Source organism: Mirounga leonina, unplaced genomic scaffold (genome assembly GCF_011800145.1).
Source record: "Mirounga leonina isolate KUSES-001 unplaced genomic scaffold, KU_Mleo_1.0 Mir_54, whole genome shotgun sequence".
Taxonomy (NCBI): domain Eukaryota; kingdom Metazoa; phylum Chordata; class Mammalia; order Carnivora; family Phocidae; genus Mirounga; species Mirounga leonina.
The window spans coordinates 8346501-8353562 of record NW_023270812.1 but is presented as its reverse complement, the minus strand read 5'-3'; the positions used below and the strand labels follow the sequence as shown (position 1 = coordinate 8353562).

At 37.0% G+C, this 7062-nt stretch overlaps 1 pseudogene; it reads right to left on the bottom strand.

Moving 5' to 3' along the window:
• Positions 1-536: 536 nt before the first annotated feature.
• LOC118001804 lies at positions 537-1991 on the bottom strand (annotated as a pseudogene).
• Between the last annotated feature and the right edge of the window lie 5071 nt (positions 1992-7062).

The following is a 7062-nucleotide window of genomic DNA, read 5'->3' as shown; positions in this document are numbered from 1 at the left end:
AAAAGGAAAGTACAGGGGCACCTGGTGGCTCAGTCTGTTAAGCGTCTGCCTTCAGCTCAGGTTATGATCTCAGGGTCCTGGGATTGAGCCCTGCGTCCGGCTCCCTGCTCAGCAGGGAATGTGTTTCTCCCTCTCCTCCCAGCTCACTATCTCTGTCTCTCTCTCAAATAAATAAATAAATAAATAAATAAAATCTTAAAAAAAAAAAAAAAAGGAAAGTCCAGTGATTTTTAATGGGCTGCACAATTCCACTACAGCCAGTATTATCTGGCTATTTTTTACAGGCTTGTAATTATTTAAGAAACAGAATTCCATAGTATTCAATTCTGTTTGTTTGTTTGTTTTTTAGAGAGGGAGTGAAGTGAGGGAAAGGGCAGAGGGAGAGAGAGAATCTTAAGCAGACTCCATGCCGAAGCAGGGTTCGATCTCACAACTCTGAGATCATGACTTGAGCCAAAATCAGAAGTCCGATGCTCAACCAACTGAGCCACTGAGGTACTCCCCCACTGTATTCAATTCTGTATGAATTTTGTCTTTTATGTTTTTTGATCAGAATCAGTACTACTGCTTGAGGAGTCTGTTGACTAAGTCTACATCATCTTCATTTTCCTTATTATGTCCAGGAAGTTCCAACAAGAAGTCATTCCTGTGATTTGGTGGTAGCATATTCATTGACATGAATTTGACTGCCGTGGATATTGTGGGGCAAGGACATCTGGCAGTCTGCCTGCTGCAGTGCGTCCGCTGGTAAATGACCGTTAACACTATTAGTGGAAGGATTGTTCATTTGACCCACTTCCCATGTCTAAATCAGTTGGATATGGTCTCTGTAGGTCCCCTGGGACCCAGGTCAGTGGGGGACACACAGCATTACTTGCACTAATCCTATGTGCATACTTAATTATATCTTCCGAGGAGATAGTACCTTTTCTTGCTTTTTCTATTAATTTGAGTTTTTTCTTTTGTTTGGTAAACACTGTAGCCAGTATTTGTTCTGCTTCCTTTAGCATTTTTGTAGTTGCTGAATATCACTGTCACTTTTCTCCACTTCATTTTCTACAACGTGTATTTCATGATGGATTTTTCCCTGAGTGAGTGCCAATTTCATCAGTTCTTGAAATTCCCCATCTCTGTGAATTAACAACTCTAGGACCTGGTTTTCCTCATCTGATGGCAACAGCTTTTGGTTTCTTGAAATTGCTAATATTTCTACAAGCTCTCTCGACAAGACTTCCAGATCTTCCAGCATAGACAGCAGCCTCTCTGGAGTGCTGTTACCACGGGCTGCTCCAGAGCCACCTCCCGGCCGCTCCTTCTCCTTGTCTCCACTCAAAGACTGCTGCCAAGCTCCCCATGGGCCCACAGCTGGAGAGTTGGAGCAGTTTTAAATTCACTGCAAAAATTGAGTGGAAGGAACAGGGAATTCCCATGTAACCCCAGCCCCCAAACATGCACTACCTCATCCACTATCAACACCCCCCACCAGAGTGCTCCACTTGTTACAATCAATAAACCTACACTGACACATCGTTATCCACCAAAGTCCATAATTTACATTAGGGCTCCCTCCTGGTCTTGTACATTTTATGGGTTTGGATAAATGTATAGTGTATCCACCATGGTAGTGTCATACAGAACATTTTCACTGCCGTAAAAATCATGTATTCTGACTATTCCTTCCTCTCCTTCTCTCCCAACCCTGGGGAACCACTGATCTTTATATTGTCTCCATAGTTTTGTCTTTTCCACGGTGTCATATAGTTGGAGTCCCATGATATGCAACTGTTTCAGGTTGGCTTCTGTCACTTAGCAATATCCATTTAACGTTCCTCCATGTCTTTTCATGTTTTGCTTGATATCTCATGTCTTGTCATTGCTTAATAATATTCCACTGTCTGGATGCACCACAGTTTGTCTCTCAGTTTACCTCTGAGGGACATCTGGGCTACTTCTAATTGGCAATTATGAACAAAGCAGCTATAAATATCCATAGGTAGGTGTTTGTGTGGCTATATGTTTTTAACTCATTTGGAGAAATATCAAGAGCATGAATATTGGGTAATATAGTGAGAGTATGCTTTGTTTAGCAAGGAACTGGCAATCTTTTTTCCAAAGTGGCTGTGTTATTTTGCATTTTCATTCTAATAGGTATGGAATGGTATCTCACTGTTGTTTTAAAATTGTAATTTCTGAATGACCTGGGACTTAAACATCTGTTCATAAGCTCTTGTGTATTAACTTTGTATCCTGTAACCTTGTTATAATTACTTAACAGTTCTAGAAGTTTTTTTTTTTTTTCTTTTTTTGGTTGATTCTTTTGGATTTTTTATATAGGTAATTATATCATCTGAGAACAGAGACATTTTTATTTATTCCTTCTTAATCTGTCTACATTTTATTTCATTTTCTTGTTTTCTTGTATCAGCTATGACTTCCAGTATGATGCTGAAAAGCAGTGGGGAGAGTGGATATCCTAGCCTTGTACCTGATCTTAATGGGAAAGCTCCAACTTTCACGTCATTAAGTATGATACTAGTTGTAGCTTTTCTATAGATGTTCTTTATCTATTTGAGGAAGTTCCCTTCTACTCCTAGTTTGCTAAGAGGTTTTGCTTTTTTGTTCATTTGTTTGTTTGTTTTTATTTTTTATGAATGGGTTTTGGATTTTGTCAAATGCTTTTCCTGCATCTATAGATATGATCTTGTGATTTTCTTCTTTTTCAGCTTGTTGATCTGATGACTTACATTAATTAATTTTCAAATGTTAAACTTGCATATTTGGAATAAATCCCATTCGGTTGAGGTGTATAATTCTTTTTAGACATTGTAGGATTTGTTTTGCTATATTTGTTTAAGGATTTTGCATCTATGTTCATGAGAGATGTTAGTCTGTGTCTTCCTTTTCCAGTAATGTTTCTGCCTGGTTTTCTTATCAGGGTAATGCTGGGCTCATACAGTGAGTTACGGATATTCCTCTGCTTCTATCTTCTAGAAAAGACTATAGAGAATTGGTATAATTTCTTTCTTAAATGTGTGGTAGGATTCACTAGTGATCCACATGGGCCTGGTGCGTCAATGTTTTTTTATGACACCTGTTCAAATAGTCTATTTCTTCTTGTGTGAGTTTTGGCAGATTTTGTCTTGCAAGTAATTGGTCTATTTCATCTATGTTATCAAACTTGTGGGCATAGAGGTGTTTATAATATTCCTTTGTTATCCTTTTCATGTCCATATGATTTGTATTGATGCATTTCTTTCATTTCTGATTGTGTTTTTTCTCCCCCCTCCCCATTTTTTTCCCTTAGCTAGCTGGCTTATCAATTTTATTGATCTTTTCCAAAAATGAGTTTGGGTTTTGTTGATTTTCTCTACTGATTTCTTGTTTTCAATTTCATTGATTTCTGCCCCAAATTTTATTATTTTTTATGCTAACATTGGATTTAATTTGCTCTTTTTTCTCAAGTTGCTTAAGGTTAAAGCTTACATTTTTGGTTATAGATCTTCCTTCTTTTCAAATATATGCATTCGATAGTTCAAGTTCCCCTCCACTGTTTGTGCTGTATTCTACAAATTTTGAAAAGTTGTATTTCTGCTTTCATTTTAGTTAAAAAATGCTTTAATCTCGCTCATGATTTTTTCTTTACCCTATGTGTTATGTAGAAGTGTGGTGTTTAATCTCCATGTATTTAGGGATTCCCTTTCTCTGACTGATTTCTAGTTTAATTCTAATATGGTCTGATAGCAGATGTGGTGTGATTTTAATCCTTGTATGTTTTATGGCCCAGAATGTGGTCTATCTTAGTGAATGTCCCAGTGGGGCCGAGTAGAATGTGTATGCTGAAGTTGTTGGATGAAATAGTCTATAGCTATCAAGTGTATCCAGTTGACGAAGGGCGCTATTGAGTTCAACTCTGTCCTTACTGACTTTCTGCTTCTGGGTCAGTCCATTTCTGATAGAATAGAGTTCAAGTCTCACATATAATAGTGCAGTCTTCTATTTCTCCTTGCAGTTTTATCAACTTTTGCCTCACATATTTTTATGCTCTGTTATTAGGCACACACAGGTTAAAGATTATTATATATTTTTGGAGGATTAACTCCTTTATCATTATGTAATGCCCCTCTTTATTCATGTTAACCTTGCTGTGAAGTCTGTTCTGTGTAAAATTAATATACCTACTCCTCCTTTCTTTTGATTAGGTCAGCATGGTATATCTCTCTCCAACCCTTTACTTTTAATCTATATGTGTTTATATTTAAAATGGGTTTCTTGTAGACAAGTCTGATGATCTCTGTATTTCAGTTGGCGAATTTAGACCACTGACATTTAAAGATGATTATTGGTATAGTTGGATTAACATCTACCACATTTGTTACTGTTTTCCATTCTTTGCCCTTTTTCTTTGTTCCTATTTTTTTCTTCCACTTTTTTGCCTTTTGTGATTTTAATTCAGCATTTTATATGATTAGCTTTTCCCCTCTTTCTTAGCAGTTATACTTTTTTTGTTAACTATTGTTGGTAGTTGCTCTAGACTTTGCATATACATTTACAACTGATACAAATCTGCTTTCAAATAACACTAAACTGCTTCTTGGGTAGTGCAAATACCTTAAAAGAGCAAAACAATCCTAATCTGTCCCTCTCATTTCTTGTATAATTTCTATCAGTTTCACATAGCTGCGTTAAAGTAATCCATTTTCTGTTTACTTAAAATAAGAAGAAAACAAATAGGAGGGTTATAAAATGTCTATACATCCTTATTTTGTCTCTAAATATTTTACTTGTAGCCTAAAAGAACTGGACTGTGGATTATAATTTTCTATCCTTTTTTTCCCTTGGCTCAGAGATACTAGTGGGCAATGATTTTGCAAATTCTCCTCTTAAATATTCTTAACCTCAGAGTACTGGTAAATGCTCACTGATGTTTTTCCTTGAATTAACTAAAACATTTAAGTTTATTAAAAATTACCAGGAGACCCATTTATTTTCTAAATAAACATTCAGAGAATTCAGGCAAATCTTGGAACGCTTTCCATTTAACTAGGCAAAGTTTGGTTTTAGGGTGCTTTTATTCTTTTTGACTTCCTGTCTTAAAATAGTAAGTGGGTGAGCTGCTACACAACTTCAGGGAATGTCATTGAAAGAGACTGCAGGGTGCATGGTGCTTCCCATATTTATGCAATGTGGTGGCCTTGTGTGGGAAATAACGTGTACATGCACTGAAAAGGTGTTCCTTAATTCCGTCTTCCCTTAACTACAGTCAGTGTTGTGAGGGTAAAAAGGAAGAGAAAATGTTGGAAAATCATTGTGGATTGTGTTCTATTTGCGTGCATTAGAATCCTGCAAAAAGACAGAATGTTTCACTAAATAAGTTTGGAGTTTGTCTTCAATCTTTTATTTATTTCTCTCATCTTTTCCAGGCAATCCTCAGGAAGATGAATGGTGTTGATTTAATTATCTTTTAAGCTGCTCTAGACCATAACTGCATGCATCCTTATTTCTGTGAGTGAATGATTGAACAGTTCTATTACTGAAACTATTAGATTTGGAGAGTTTATTGATTTGAAGTCCTGGAACAAAAATGGTCAATACACTGGTTTGGTACTTTAGCTCATTTAGATTCAAAAATTCCTAGAGATAGTGGAGACTGAGCTTCTGCTTTTGAATTAAAGATTACAATGGCTAAGCAATTTCAAAAAGCCTGAGCTTTCCCTTCATGGACTTCAGAAGATAATGTTAGAAGATCAATCTGTGCATGTGATTACAAACACACATCAGCCTTTGACATCAACTCTGTGAAATGAGTATGTCTAGCCTGATATAATCTGGGTCTTGAGAAATGGTGCCTTATGGTAATTGATTCCTTTACTTGAATCATCTTGGTAATATTTTACTCGGCCTAATAAAGTTGTGTATTCTCTGGGTAGATTTAAAATTGATCATCCAACCATCATTAGTAGAAAGAATTGATGAATTTTTAAAAAATCAATCAACACTTACTGAATTTCTACAAAGAAGCAGAGAACTATTGTGAGAATCATCTGGCTTTTGCTGAAAATCGGGTTATATTTACAAATTATTTTGAAAGATTTAAAATAGAATTAAATTGGAATTGCTTATTTCCATCCAAAATGGAAACGACTTTCGGCTTGGCAGCACTGGACTCCTGGACCTTGTGTTTAGGAAATGTACCAAGTCAAACCGAGTGGAGATGGAGCAGAACAGAATGCACAGCTGGAGAAGACCCAAGTAGAATGAGTGTTATCAGTCTTTCATTTATGGAGCTCTGGTGGTCTGAATTCCTCTAAGTGCTGGATGAAATTTTAGCCATTTTAACACTGCCTACATGCCAGTAGGCTGCAGTGGTCCAACTGGCAGACTCGAACACTTAGGTTGGTTAGTGTATAATCTTGCAGGTCCGCAATGATTCAGAGACCACCTCAGGAGCTGGTTAAGAATACAAGTGCAATCGGCAGACCTGTTTTGGTGTACAGATATCCTAACAGAGACTTGGAGGGGTCAAGTAAGGGCTCTATGTTGGTGTTGGTCATTTTCAATAACTTGGGAAACTGCTAATTATATAGGGAGGGACGTGGGCTTTTTTTCAGAAATTTAAACCTCCCCAGGAAAAACAGGATTGTTTCATTTGCCATCAAGTATCCTTGAGAAGAGGTGGCAAATAGGGATTTGCCTCACAAAACTGTGATTTTTGTCTAGGAAAATAAGCTGCCTGAAGATGAAGACACAATTTCTGTACCTGCTATTAACTCAAGGCTTTCTGGTTGATAAAATTAGTCATATCTGATACCAAATGTTGCCTTTGAGTACGTGTTGAGTAGGGCCTGCATGAGGAGACAAATGTGAGAGCAAATGTTATTTCTTTGATGTGTTTGTGTAAGGAAATCTGGGGGGAAGATGTGAATGGGATTTTTTTAGAGCAGAGGGAAAAATGAGTCTTGGTAGGTCCTGGCTGTCATATCAAAATCTCCTGTTTCCTTGTTTCTTGAGCTGATTTACTGAGAGTTACATCACTTGATGTGCCCAGTTTCTTCCCCAACATAC